Source organism: Felis catus, chromosome A2, assembly GCF_018350175.1.
Source record: "Felis catus isolate Fca126 chromosome A2, F.catus_Fca126_mat1.0, whole genome shotgun sequence".
Lineage (NCBI taxonomy): Eukaryota > Metazoa > Chordata > Mammalia > Carnivora > Felidae > Felis > Felis catus.
The window spans coordinates 125,189,294-125,204,449 of NC_058369.1; the positions used below are offsets into that span (position 1 = coordinate 125,189,294).

The 15,156-nt window shown below is 36.6% G+C and overlaps 1 long non-coding RNA gene across 12 annotated transcripts in view; it reads left to right on the forward strand.

Moving 5' to 3' along the window:
* LOC111559527 overlaps window positions 1-12,813 on the forward strand; it is an 81,337-nt gene extending 68,524 nt beyond the window's left edge. For 10 of the 12 annotated variants that reach the window (XR_002740556.2, XR_006594380.1, XR_002740560.2 and 7 more), the window contains one exon: window positions 12,037-12,813. This is a non-coding gene — a long non-coding RNA (uncharacterized LOC111559527). Of the gene's footprint in view, window positions 1-11,459; window positions 11,577-12,036 lie in introns of all 12 variants that reach the window. The other 2 variants (XR_006594379.1, XR_006594382.1) reach the window with 1 other exon arrangement.
* The last annotated feature ends 2,343 nt before the right edge of the window (window positions 12,814-15,156 follow it).

Here is a 15,156-nt window from a genome sequence, read left to right on the forward strand (position 1 = left end):
TAAGTTCTCTTTTCTGTTGTGCTGACCTATGTGTCCATTCTTTTGTCAACATCGTGCTGTCTTGATTATTCCAGCTATAGCAGGTCTTGAATTAGGTAGACCAATTCCTCTTCTGTTCTTCTTTTTCAAAAATTTTTAAGCTATTCTACTCCTTTGGTCATTCTATATAAATTTTAGAATAATACTGTCCATATCTACAAAAAGACTTGTTGGGATTTGGATACGAATGACATTAAACCTATGTATCACTTAGAGGGAAATTGACATCTTTGCTACATTGAGTCTTCTAACCATGGCCATTTCCATTTCTCCATTTATTTACTTTTAAAAAAATTCTTTCACTAACATTTTATAAATTTTAGTATGTAAGTCCTGTACATGCTTTATTAGATTTACACCTATTTCTTTTTTTTTAGATATCATAGTGAATAGTATTATATTTTTAATTTCAATGTCCAACACACTTGTTTCTCTCTCCCTTTTTCTTAAATGTTTATTTACTTATTTTGAGAGACAGAGAGACCACAGGGGAGGGGCAAAGAGAGAGGGATAGAGAGAGAATCCCAAGCAGGCCCACAATCATGGAGCCCTATGTGGGGCTTGATCCCATGACTGTGGGATCATGACCTGAGCCAGAATCAAGACTTGGACACTCAACCAACTAAGCCGCCCAGGTGCCCCTGTTTTTCCTTTCCCTTTTTACCCGGTTTATTGAAATATAATTGACAAATGCCACTATATTAGTTTAAGATGTACAACATCTTGATTTGATATATGTACATATTGTTAAGTGATTACCACAATAAACTTAGTTAACATCCATCACTTCACATAGTTATGATTTTTTTTTTATTGTTATGAGAACTTCTAAGATCTGCTCTCTTAGTAACTTTCCAAACATAGAATATTGTGTGGCTAATTATAGTCATTATGCTATACATTATATCCCCAGAACTTATCTATATTATAAATGGAAGTTTGTACCTTTTGACCACCTTTACCTGTTTCCCCCATCCCTTACCCCCTTACCCTTGGCAACCACCAATCTGATCTCTGTTACTATGAGGTTGTTTTTTTTTTTTCACTTCTACATATAAGTGAGATTATGCAGTATTTGTCTTTTTCTGCCTGACTTATTTCACTTAACATAATGCCCTCGAGGTCCCTCCACGTTGGTGCAAGTGGCAGGATTTTCTTCTTTTCTATGTGACTGAATATACATATACACACATATATGCCACATTTTCTTTAGCCATAAGAAAGTGTCAATAGACACTTAAGTTGTTTACATGTTTTGATTATTGTAAATAATGCTGTAGTGAATGTGGAGGTGCAGAAATCTCTCTGAGATAGCAATTTCATTACCTTTGGATATATACCCAGAAGTATATATATATATATATATATATATATATATATATATATATATATATATATATACTGGATATATACCCAGAAGTATTACTGGATCATATGGCAATTCTACTTTTCAGTTTTCGAGGAACCTCTATACTGTTTCTTATAGTGGGGGCACCAATTGACATTCCCATCAATAGTGCACAAGGGTTCCCTTTTCTCCACATCCCTGCCTTGTTATTTTTTATCTTTTTTGATAATAGCCATTCAGACATGGGAGGTGATGTCTGCATTTCCTTGATGATTGGTAATGTTGAACAGCTTTTTATGTGCCTATTGGCCATTTGTACCTTTTTTGGAAAATGAAATTTTCAAGTTTATTTATTTTGACACGGAGAGAGAGAGAGAGAATAAGAAAAAATCCCAAGCAGGCTCCCAGTTGTTAGCGTGGAGTGATCACAGGGCTCAATCCCATGAACCATGAGATCATGACCTGAACCAAAATTAATAGTTGGGCGCTCAACTGACAGTCACCCAGGAACCCCTCTTCTGCTCATTTTAAACTGGATTGCTGCTGCTGCTTCTTCTTCTTCTTCTTCTTCTTCTTCTTTATTTTTGGATTGCTTATTATTCTTATTTGCTATTGAGTTGCATAAGTTCTTCACACATTTTGGATATTAACCCCTTGTAAGATATATGATTTGCAAATATTTTCTCCTATTTGCTATGCTGTCTTTCCATTTTGTTGATGGTTTCCTTTGCTGTGCAAAACCTTTTTAATCTGATGTATACTACCATGTGTTTATTTTTGTATCTGTTGCCTGCTTTTGTTGTCAAATGTAAAAAAAAAAAAAAGTCATTGCCAAGACCAATGTTAAGGAGCTTACCCTCTATGTTTTCTTCCAAGAGTTTATGGTTTCAGGTTTTACATTCAAGTCTTTAATCCATTTTGAGTGTATGGTTTGTGTATGGTATAATATAGGAGTTTGTGTATGGTATAATATAGGAGTTCAGTTTCATTGTTTTGCACCTGACTGTCCAGTTTTTCCACTGTCCCTTTTCCATTGTACATTCTTGACTCCTTTGTCATAATTTAACTGACCATACAGGCGTGAGTTTATTTCTGGACTCTATTTTGTTCCATTGATCTATGTATCTGTTCTTATGCCAATAACATACTGTTTTGATTGCTAGAGTTTTGTAATATAGTTTGAAATCAATAAGTATGATGACTCCAGCCTAGTTGTTCTTTTTCAAGATTGCTTTGGCTTTTTTATTTCATTTGTGGTTCCATACAAATTTTTGGATTGTTTGTTCCATTTCTGTGAAAAATGACATAGGAATTTTAATAGGAATTGCAATGAATCTGTAAATTGCTTTGGGTAATATGGACATTTTTTACAATATTAGTTCTTCTGATCCATGAGCATGGAACATCTTTCCATTTCTTTGTGTCTTCATCAATTTCTTTCATCAATGTCTTTTGGTGTGTCTTACAGCACATTTGATTTTAAAAATTGAATTTGTGTTGGGGCACCTGGGTGGCTCAGTGGGTTAAGCGTTTGACTTCAGCTCAGGTCATTGTCTCACTGTGAATTTGAGCCCCACATCAGGGTCTGCTGTCAGCACAGAACCCATTTCAGATCCTCTGTCCCCCTCTCTCTCTGCCCCACTCCCACTCACGCACATGTGCCAGCTCTCTCTCTCTCTCTCTGTCAAAATAAATCAACATTAAAAAAATTGAATTTGTGTTTATGGTCTTGTATGATCTAGTTTGCCACACTTCTCATCACTTCCCACCTAGGCCATGAGGATGTTTTTCCTACATTAATTGTATGAATCTCTGATAATTTCAACAGAAAAAATTCCTGAAAAATCTAAAATCCCAGAATAGCCCTAGTAGCAGATTTTTTTCTGTTTCTTTCACCACCTACTTCACTTTAACTTGAGAGAATGTAATCTCCGGGATTTAGCCCAAGAACTTCAGATAATAGAATTAGTATTCAATTTAAGCCTCACTTTTATTTTTAGAGTTTTCTTTCATCTGTCAGCAAAAAATGTGTGAAGGGGTCAGGTGTGTGCATAGATTTTCTTATGCATATGAGTGTCTAGTTATTCCAGCACTGGTTGTTAAACAACTGTCTTTCCTTCATTGTATTGCTTTTGCTCCTTTGTCAAAGATCAGTTGACTATATTTATGTGGGTCTATTTCTGGGCTTTCTATTTTGTTCCATTGATATATTTGCCTATTCTTTTGCAGTGCCACCATGTCTTGGTTTCTACAGCTTTTCAGTAAGTTTTGAAGATACATAGTGTTTGTTCTGACTGTTCTCCTTCAATATTCTGTTGACTATTCTAGGTTTTGTCTTTTTATACATACTTTGGAACAAATTTGTCAATTTCCACAAAATAATTTACTGGAATTTTTATTGGGATTGCTTTGAAACTGTAGATCCATTTGGGATGAGCTGGCATCTTGACAATATTGAGTTTTCCTATCTGTGACCATGGGCTATTTCTCTAGCTTTTAAGTTCTTTGATATCTTTCATCATAGTTTTGTAGTTTTCCTTATATAATATATATTTTGTTAGATTTATATTTGAGTCTTTCTTTCTCTCTCTCTCGCTCTCTTTTATTTTTCTTTTCTTTTTGTTTTTTGGTGCTATAATAAGTGATATCATGTTTCTAATGTCAAATTCCATTTGTTCTTTGCTGGTATATGGGAAGAAAATTAACCTGTTATATTAATCTTTTATCTTTCTAGTTTGCTATACCCGAGAACTAGTTCCAGGAGTTTTTTGTTGATTTTTTGGGGTTTTCCATATGGACAACAGTGTCATTTGTGAAAAAAGTTTTATTTCTTCCTTCTCAACTGTATACCTTTTATTTCCTTTTCTTGTCATATTGTATTAGCTAGGACTTCTAGTAGTGTTTAAAATCAGGATGAGGGGCACCTGGGTGGTGCAGTCGGTTAAGCGTCCGACTTCAGCCAGGTCACGATCTCGCGGTCCGTGAGTTCGAGCCCCGTGTCGGGCTCTGGGCTGATGGCTCAGAGCCTGGAGCCTGTTTCCGATTCTGTGTCTCCCTCTCTCTCTCTGCCCCTCCCCCGTTCATGCTCTCTCTCTGTCCCAAAAATAAATAAACGTTGAAAAAAAAATTTTTAAATCAGGATGAGAGGAGATATCCTTGCCTTGTTCTTGAGTTGAGTGGGAAAGCTTTCAGTTTCTCATCATTAAGTATGATATTAGGTTTCTTGTAGATATTCTTTATCGAGGTGAAGAAGTTCCTCTCTATTCCTAATTTACAGAGGTTTTTTTTTTTAATCATGAATTAATGTTGATTTTGTCAAATGCTTTTCTGCATCTGTTGATATGATCATGTAATTTGTCTTCCTGAGGTAGTGGATTACCTTAATTGATTTTTGAATATTGAACCAGTCTTGCATACTTAGAATGAATGCCATTTAGTTGTGGTGTATAATTCTCTTCACCATTGTTGGATCTAATTTTATTAAGGATTTTTGCATCTATTTCATGAGAGATATTATTGTGTAGTTTTATTTTCCTGTAATGTCTTTGTCTAGTTTTGGTATTAGGGTGATGCTGGCCTCAAAGAAGGAGTTAAGAAGTACTCTCCCTGCTTCTATCTTCATGTAGAGATCATAGATAATTAGTATAATTTCTTCCTTAAATGTCTAGTAGAATCAACCAGTGGTGCTTTCTGTTTTGGAAAGTAATTAATTATGGATTCAATTTCTTTAATAGATGTAGATTTATTCATATCATATGATTCTCGTGTGAGTTTTAGCAGATTGTGTCTTTCAAGTATTTGGTCCATTTCATCTAGATTAATAAATTCACGGGCAGAGAGTTGTTAAGAGTATTCCCTGATTGTCTTTTTAAAGTCTACAGGATATGTAGTAATATTCCCTCTTTCATTTCTGATTTTATTGATTTGGGTTTTATCTCTTTTTTCTTCTTATTTAGCCTGACTGATCTTTTTCAAAGGATCAACTTTTGGTTTCCTATTTTTAATGCCATTGGTGGTGGTTTGAATTTTTATTACTTATTTTCTTCTGCTTACTTTGGAGTTAATTTGATCTACTTTTTCTAATTTCTTAAGGTTGAACTTTATATGGTTGATTTTTTTATCTTTCTTCTTTTCTAATATACATATTCAACACTATAAATTTCCCTTTATTAATTATTTTTATTATATCCCACAAAGTTTGATAAGTTTGTTTTAATTTTTGTTTAGCTCAAAATATTTTAAATTTTCTCTTGAGATTTCTTCTTTACCCAATGTGTTATTTATAAATGTGTTATTTAATATCCAAGTAGTTCGGGATTTTCCAGTTATCATTCTGATATTGATTTCTACTTTAAGTCCATTGTGGTCTAAGAGCAGACACTGTGTAACTTCTATCTTTTAAAATTTGTTAAAATGTGTGTTATGGCTTGGAATGTGATCTATCTTCATAAATGTGAGCTTAGAGAAGAATATGCATTCAGCTATTGTTGGATGAAGTAGTCTCTAGATGTCAATTATATCTACTTGATTGAAGATGTTGTTAAGTTTACTGATTTTCTGCTTCTTGGGTCTGTCCATTTCCAATAGAAGGACATGAAATCTTCAACTGTAGTAGTGCATTCATCTATTTCTCCTTGAAGTTTTATCAGCTTTTGGCTCACATATTTTGACATTGTTGTTAAACACATATATGTTAAGGATTTTCATGTGTTTTTATTTATCACTTTCTTATTTTCTGGTGGTTGTTTTGTTGAAAGCATCTTCAGTGTTTATCATCAATTCTCATTTAAACCTCTTTGTCCTTTCCATGCTGTTGGAGCATTTGTTTGTTTGTTTTTGTCTTCTCCTTCATTGATTTGATTCCTATAATACCCATTTTGCTCCTTGCTGTCTCCAACCAATGGGTTCACTTACTAGATGGGGACATTGGGCTCTTGATACTCAGAATAGGAAGCTTTATTTCTATGCAATTAAGTCTTCTTGGCAAGCATCTGTCCCTGTGTGGAAGTCTCCTCTGGTCATGGTTCCCTGGTAGTATACCTGCCTAGGGCAGGAGTCCTCCTTGAGACCCCTCTTCTTTGATTAGTCCAATCTGCCAGTTTTTAGAGATAAGAAGTCAGTGATGTGTTCCATTCATAAGAGTTCAGGTTTGCCTCTCTCCTGAAGCCCCTGTTCCCCTGGGTCAGACCATGTTTCTGAAGATGTTTTCAGGACCTTCCCTTTTAATTCCTCTTCTGTGTCTCATTATGTCCTTGTCTCAAGTTGATATGCATATCAATGCTTAATTAGTGTTATTACATCTTTTAATAATAATTATAGAAAATGCTGTCTTTATTTTCTTAAATCACTGTTGAAATGCAGAATTATGCTCTTGCTAGAGAAGTTTTTTCCCCTCCATTTTAATTATTATTTTTTAATGTAAGGGATTCTGTAAAATAATGGCTATTTCCTGATTTGCCTGATTTTTATGGTTGTACTTCATTCTGGAATGATATCATAGCTTCCCTCCAGGAAGCATAAGAATTAGAATTTTGGTTGCAGACAATAGAAACCAATTCTAATAATTTGAGCAAAAAAGTAATTTATTGGCAGGATCTTCCATGGTTAATAGAACAGACAAAATCTTGAACAGAGAAAATCAGGCTTAGAAGTTTATGGAAATGAGGGCTACTCTCTGGCTACACACAGACCAGGAATTACTGACAGTCAAATCCTGTGCTGCTGCTAGAATAAATGAATTCTAACTACATCATTTTTCCATCCTTTATCACTCAGCTCAAGATTCAAAGTCCCTGAATGAGAGCCTTAGCCTGGTTTGGGAAGGTCAGGCTAGGAACGGTAATTTACAACCTTATTAATATTGGACACCACAGGGAAAACAAGGTTCCCTAAAAGGAAAACAGTGCAACTACCAGAATGAAAATGAGGGGAGGCAGAGTTGCAAAAACCAGCAAAAGACAAATGAAAGTTGTAACTGGGTATTTCAACTGTAATAGGAAGTAACCATCCTGTATTGCCTTGCTGAATAGCCAGGAGGTAAGAGCAGAGGGCTAACACTACCCTGGCATCTTTCTCTTCTGTCCAGTTATGCAGATAAATAACATTTTCCAACAACTTGGATTTCTTTATCTACAGTTAATGCTACCAGTTGACATACATCTTGCCCTCTATTTTATCTGAGTTCACTTTCTAGTGACCGTTCATACTTGTTTTGGAGTTGTTACATATTCAAGATGGACTCTTTATTATACCCATGTTTGTAATGTAGGACCCACCATCTGATATCAGTGATCAATGAGATCCTCAGATCATTGAATCAGATGTCCAGGAATGGACACAAATTCTTGCAATTTCTTCTCCTCCTTCAGGACAAATGTCACCTCTTCAGAAAGTCCTCCTCACACCATGGTAACTAAGTAGGTCACCATATCTATCCTCACTCTGTTTAATTTCTTATTAGCCTTTATAATAAGCTGAAATTATTTCGTTTATATGTTTACTTGCTTATCTTTGGGCTCCCTCCATGAAAGCAGATACCATGTCGTTCTCATTCACATTGTATCCCTAGCACTTAGCACAGGGCCCTGCATATGTGAGATGCTTATTTATGTATTTATATAAATATATACATATTGATTACGTATATACATATAATATATATATGTAATTACTCAGCAAGGCAAATATATATACACACACACACACACACACACACACAAACACAAATATGTATATATATACACACACACACACACATATATAATTTCACCTTTTCTCCTAGTAAATGAATCTCAGTTTTTAGTTTATGGTCCAAAGCAAAGAATAACAATGCTCTTTACAATCCAATTTTGAAAGTCAGTTGTTAGTTTTTAGGCAAACCATTTTTTTTTCAAAGAATTGATGCATAAAACTGTTGGCTGAACTTGAGTTCCTAGTGTGAAATGCAGTTTTTAAAATATTTAAATGTAGTAGACTCTCTCTGTTTTATAATCAAGTATCCAGCACTTTATAACCCTCATTTTTTCTCCTTCCAAATGCCTCGATAATTTGACTTCTCCAAAAAGTAATGAAATAATTTTGACAGATTTTCTAATTGCACTTTGCAGTTATCAAAGTAAAAGCAAAATTCTCTGACATCTTGGAAAGGTGATATGTATTATACACTATCCATTACTTAGAGAAAATAATGATTATGACTTTGGTCCCACCTAATTACTGTCTCAGGATACTCCTATAGATAAGGTAAAAATTGCACACTGGAATTTAAATGGCGTTGTCTGACATTTCAGGAAGCTGACAATATTTTAAAAAATTATAGTGGCAAGGTAATGCACGTAACTGCATTTCCAATTACTCATTTTACTAGAATATATTGCACTCAACATATAAATTAGAAGCCTGGTGGGATGATAAAGAAGCACCACTAAACTGTTTATGTACAAGTGATTTCAGCTGTGGTAATATACTCTCATGTTAAGTAACCCAAAGAGGTGAAAATATAAAATCGTAGAGCAGATTATAAATTAATTCACTTTACAAATGCTATCTTCTCTTGGGGCGCCTGGGTAGCTCAGTTGGTTGAGTGTCCGACTCTTGATTTCGTCCCAGGTCATGATCCTGGGGTCGTAGGATGGAGGCCCCAGGTCATGGTCTGCACTGAGTGTGGAGCCTGCTTGGGATTCTCATTCTCTCTCCCTCTGCCCCACCCCCACTCACGCTCATGCCCTTTCTCTCAATTGCTCTCTCTTTTAAAATAAATAAATATTTCTTGAAAAACAAATGGTACCTTCTATTAAAAACTGATCTGCCTCAAAACTTCCACCTTCTCAACAACTCATTAATATATATCTAGGTAATAAGTTACTAACTTGCTTGAGAGGAAACTTGTAAATCAGAGAGAAAAAAACATATCAACTACCTTCTTAAGCAAAAGCAATGAAGGGGGCGCCTGGGTGGCTCAGTCGGTTAGGTGTCTGACTTCGGCTCAGGTCATGATCTCACGGCTTGTGAGTTCAAGCCCCGGGTCAGGCTCTGTGCTGACAGCTCAGAGCCTGGGGCCTGCTTCCAAGTCTGTGCCTCCCTCTGTCTCTGCCCTCCCCCGCTCACACCCTGTCTCTCTTTCTCTCTCAAAAATAAATAAACATAAAAAAAATTAAAAAAAAAAAACAATGAAAGGAATTAAAGGTTACCGATTTCTCTAGTCAAGTAACATTATTGGAGACAAGGTGTTATTAGCATCAAAAATCAGATATGGGGATAAGTCATGGGCTGTATATGTCATAGGCACTCTGTGCTGGCGTCATATCCAAAATTGTGTAGAAAGTCAACAGTAGGATTTTTGTTTTCTTTTGTTGAGGGAAGGGCAGGCACACCACATCATGTCCCTCTAAGACCCAATTCAGATTTGCTGGAGAAGATTAAAACGGGCAATTCTGACAGAATTGCTTGAACTCTGCTGAATTACACCTACCTTTTAGTGACAAAGAAATTTGGATTTATAGCTATTTCAAACCCATATGGCTGCATTCTTCTTCTTCTCTCTCCCTTAGCATCTGTTGAAGTTAGAGATCCATCTGTTACTAAGCTTATTTATTTGTTTGTTTGTGTGTGTGTTTGTTTAGTGATTCTGCAAGTGGATTCCCCTTAAGGGCAAGAATCAAACAAGGATAACACTATCATCCCAGTCATTTAATCCTATTTTATCAGCAATGCCCAATGAAAGAAATTAGACAAGAAAAAAGAAATAGAAAAAAAATCTGAAAATAAATTTAAGTTGTTAGGGTTTGGGGGCTTTTTTTGTTTTGTTTTGTTTTGATTTTAATTTTGCTGATGGTTTAATGGTTTACTAGGAGTACCTAAGGAAAAAACAAAACAAAAACATTAGTTGATAAGAAAATTTTATAATTTGACTGATTACAAAATAATGCAGAAGATATTGATACTTTTCTATACACCAGCAATAGTCATTGTATCTTCCTTACTGCATTATATATATATATATATATATATATATATATATATATATATATACATATATATATTCAGTGTAAGTTAGAGTTTGGGACTTTTGGTGAAATTAGGGCCAAGATTTCCATAAAGAGTTGAGGTGAAGACATACAGTCCTGGGGTGGGAAGAGGAGCTTAATTAACATTTAATTAACATTTTCCTCTCGAATTAATAGAATAGTATCTTTCTAAAATTTTTGATATATACACACATGTACATGTACATATACACATACATGTGTATATATTTCCCTACTTACCATTACAGTGATATATAGAACTGTATGATGCTTAAATTGAATCCTCAAGGTAGTCCTAGGTCTTTCCATCTTTGCATGCTCAGCCCTTAGCCCAATGCACTGCACATAGTAGGCCATAAATGAATGTTTTGTACTTTAAAATAAATGGAAAATGTTACTGTGAAGATTTTTCTTCCTATGATGCCAAGAAGGAGCTGTAAGCAACCATTCTGCAGATAGTCCCCTAAGAGCATATAACTGTATCTAATTTTGCATGGTTTGGAAAGAGGCAGACTCCAGAGTAATGGGATAAGCAGCTCTGGACTTCAAACTTTCCTCATACACATGTAGGATCCCACAGGGCTTTTTTTTGCTGTGTCTTGTATTGAAGTATACCCTTAATAACTATTCAGGTGCCCTATATTCATCATGAGAAAGTCATACGTATAACTTTCCAAAAACTTTTCATCTGCAGTCTTTCCCATTTCTGCCAGGATTTTCACAGCAGTGTGGCTTGAAGAGGGCACACGTCTTGCATAATTGTTGTCTTTGGGTCCTTTTATTCCCAACTAATTAAGTTAGAATGTCTGTTATATCATTTAGGATTGTATTTGGTTAGAAGCAGCACGAAATGTGAATAATGGCTTTATTTGTCTGATTTAAGAGCAGAAGTCCAAGGGTAAGGCATTCAGGGCTGATACTGTAGCTGAACAATGACATCAATTCAATTTGTTTTTTCTATCTTCTTGCTCTGCTGTCCTCAGCGCATGGTTTTATGCCGATATCACAAGACAATGGATTCACTTCTAGAAATCATTTCATTTCAGGAAAAAATAAAGGGAAGAGGATAAGTTCCTCAGACATCTAATCCACAGGCTTCATCTTAGATCTCATTGGCCAGACATGGAGCATTCATCACCATAAGCCCCTGGCAGGTTGGGGATGTGAGTATTTTCATTTTCACTTTGATTGTAGAGGAAAGCAAGGAATATGGGAATGGCTTTTGGATGGTCAATCTACAGTAACTGTCCTTCCTTTGTTTGGGTCTGATGACATATTTTGCTAAGATTAAAAACAAAGGATAAAGCTAGAAAAGTAAAGAGTATATGTTTCTTCCCATCTAGTATATAAAAACTAAGAAGTTTAGAATAACTAATGCATATGAAGACACCAGACAGACTTATCATGGGCCATATGATATGTCAAAACGTAAGACTGCTAAGAGAGATAAGCTCAGAAAACTCACAGGACAAACAGCAGGCCAGTAAAAGTCCTTTCATTGAACCCCTTGATCATGTGGTAGTTGTGGAACAGTGTTGGGCAGGAGGCAGAACTAATGAAAGGGGACAAATGAAATTCAGCTTGTAAAGTCATTGTAAAAGTCTCTTTCTCTCTTCAAAATAGGCTTCATTGAAGACTTCACCCAAGAAGAAAGGAGGGGAAGAGAATCAGCTCAGCCTGGCGTAAGCCATTCGTCCTATGAGCCGAGTGCTCTTTTAAAGGCCTCGTGTTTATGAACTCACATAATTCTCAGGACAACTCTTAGGAGACAGACACTATTTTTATCCTCATTTTGCAGACAAGGGACAGGTTTCCACAAGGAAATTAAGAAGCTTGCTTGTGACCTCACAAATGGCAAGAGCTGGGCCTTGCCGGCAGGTGTCCTGGCTCCAGAACCTGTGCTGACAACCACTTACCCTCTACTCCACTGAATCTCCCACTATTCTGTTCGGCAAACAAGAAAGTCCTACTTCACTTTACTCCTTGTCAAGAGGACCCTTCACGACTACAGAATAAAACCTGGTACCTAGGACACCTTGAAGGCTAGTAAGATAGCAAAAACACACTTCTTTCTGTGGTGGCAGGAAGAGGATGCCCAGCCCTTGAATGACATGAGCTGGCGGGCTCTTGGCTGGACATCAAGGAAGTAGACGTCCGTTCACTCCAGCAGTCACCGTGAACATTTCCATTTTTGGAATCCCCCTTTTCTCCTTTATAGAACACAATGATAGGATGCGTGGATATCTCAGGGTTTTGTGGTTTTAAAAGTTGTGGGATTTTGGGGTGCCTGGGTGGCGCAGTCGGTTAAGCGTCCGACTTCAGCCAGGTCACGATCTCGCGGTCCGTGGGTTCGAGCCCCGCATCGGGCTCTGGGCTGATGGCTCAGAGCCTGGAGCCTGATTCCGATTTTGTGTCTCCCTCTCTCTCTGCCCCTCCCCCGTTCATGCTCTGTCTCTCTCTGTCCCAAAAATATATAAAAAAACGTTGAAAAAAATATATTTAAAAGTTGTGGGATTTTGTTATTTGATACCTTCCTGGAGACATGGGGTGGGGCCACACTTCAGTTATTGCAGACAGATACGGAATTTATCCTGTAAACACACGGACGCAACACGTACTCCACATCTCTGACACCACAGCGCATCTCTATCCAAATCCATAGACGGGATATTTAACAAATGCTCGTGCACCATGGAATTTGGTGAGTCCCAGATTTTCCAATTCTAAGGTGTCACTGAACTTTGATAATATTTGGGAGCCTTTTTTTTTTTTTTTTTAACAAACATAATTATGCTTTAGGTATACAGTTCTTCGTCTTCTTGAGAAGTGGCTATTATTTGAGAGACTGAGAAAAAGATTAGACCCCTTCCTTAGAAACATATACACATACATACATACATTTTTCATAAAATCACCAAATCTCATTCAAGATTTCCAGGTTAGAGACTTCTACTTTGTGTGTTTTTATGATGTTACATATTTTGTTTCTGAGAAGGTATAATTATTTCAGTTTTTTCTCTCCTCTCGAGCAAATTTTCACATTCACCCTATACCCACATGGTTGTAAGTGTGATCAGCACAGCACAATACATATGTTGAAAAATATTGTTTTGGGGGCGCCTGGGTGGTTCAGTCGGTTAAGCGCCCGACTTTGGCTCAGGTCATGATCTCGCGGTCTGTGAGTTCGAGCCCCCCGTCAGGCTCTGTGCTGACAGCTCAGAGCCTGGAGCCTGTTTCAGATTCTTTGTCTCCCTCTCTCTCTGACCCTTCCCTGTTCATGCTCTGTCTCTCTCTGTCTCAGAAATAAATAAACGTTAAAAAAAATTTAAAAAAAAAGAAAAATATTGTTTTGTTAGGCTATAATCCAAAAAAAAGAATAATTTAAAAAGGAAACTTTATTGCAATGTTTATTATTCTCAACCCTATTAAAAGAGTTACTTGCCTTACTTGTAGAATTATGGTTTTTACTATTACTTTACTCAGTCTTCTCCCTTCACGTAGCATGCTAGTCTGTCAGTTTCTAATTAATAATTACTTTTGGTTTATTATTTTTCACTATAAAATTAATACTTTTCCACAAATCAAGCTTTAGTACATATATTTTATCCCATGTTTTTAATTTATTCAAAATTCTACTAAATGTTTCCTAAGTGCCTGTCTTATATTCTTATAATATCTGTAGTGTAGTATATAACAGCATTTGTTAATCACAATATGAAGAACCACAGAGCTGAAAAATATAAAACAACAATAAAAAATTGAGTTTATTGTTTGCCCGGTATATTAGTTTGCTGGAGTTACAATTACAAAGCACCACAGACTCAGTGGCGTAAGCAACTCTTCTGGAGGGTAGAAGTTTGAGAACAAAGTGTCAGCAGGGTTGGTTTCTTCTGAGACCTCACTCCTTGACTTATAAATGGCCTTCTCTCTGAATCTTTACATGGTTTTCCCTTCTATGCCTTATTTTTTTTTAATTTTTTATTTTACTTTTGAGAGAGAGAGAGACAGAGCATGAGCAGGGGAGGAGCAGAGAGACTGGGAGACACAGACTCTAAAGCAGGTTCCAGGCTCTGAGCTGTCAGCCCAGAGCCCGATGCGGGTCTCAAACTCACAAACCGTGAGATCGTGACCTGAGCCGAAGTCGGATGCTTAACTGACTGAGCCACCCAGGAGCCCCCCCTCTGTGCCTTATTTTAATATAACTCTCTCTTTAAAGAGCCTATATCCAAAGACGGTCATATCCTGAGGTACTGGGTGTTTAGACATTAACATATGGGTTTTTTTGAGGTAAGAGGGGCACATTTAGCCCGTACCTGCAGGTAGAGAGACTGTGCCACTCACTAGAAAATGTGGTTAAGTCTCTGTGACTGAAGTGGGAACGCAGGATTGTAAAGAGCATCATCCAAGTTGTCAAGGAAAGGATTCTGAGTCTCCTTCAGGAGGTGTTTGCACCGCTCTGGTTCATATAAAATACAGGCACAGCTCCCAAAGGTGAGCTGCGTAGCCCATAGGCTCTCAGGGTCACGTCTCAGACACTTGCACATACATATATATGAGATGTGGCAGATTTTGCTTTTCAACACATTAATATAAGTTTTGCAATTTCCCAATGCTTGACAATCTCTTGCCAAAACAAGCTATCAAGATAACTTGAGCAAAAAAGGAAACAATCTCATTGTTTCTCTCTACAGTTAAATCATATACAAGACAGGAGAACCACATTAAAGACCAGTTCAGTTTCCC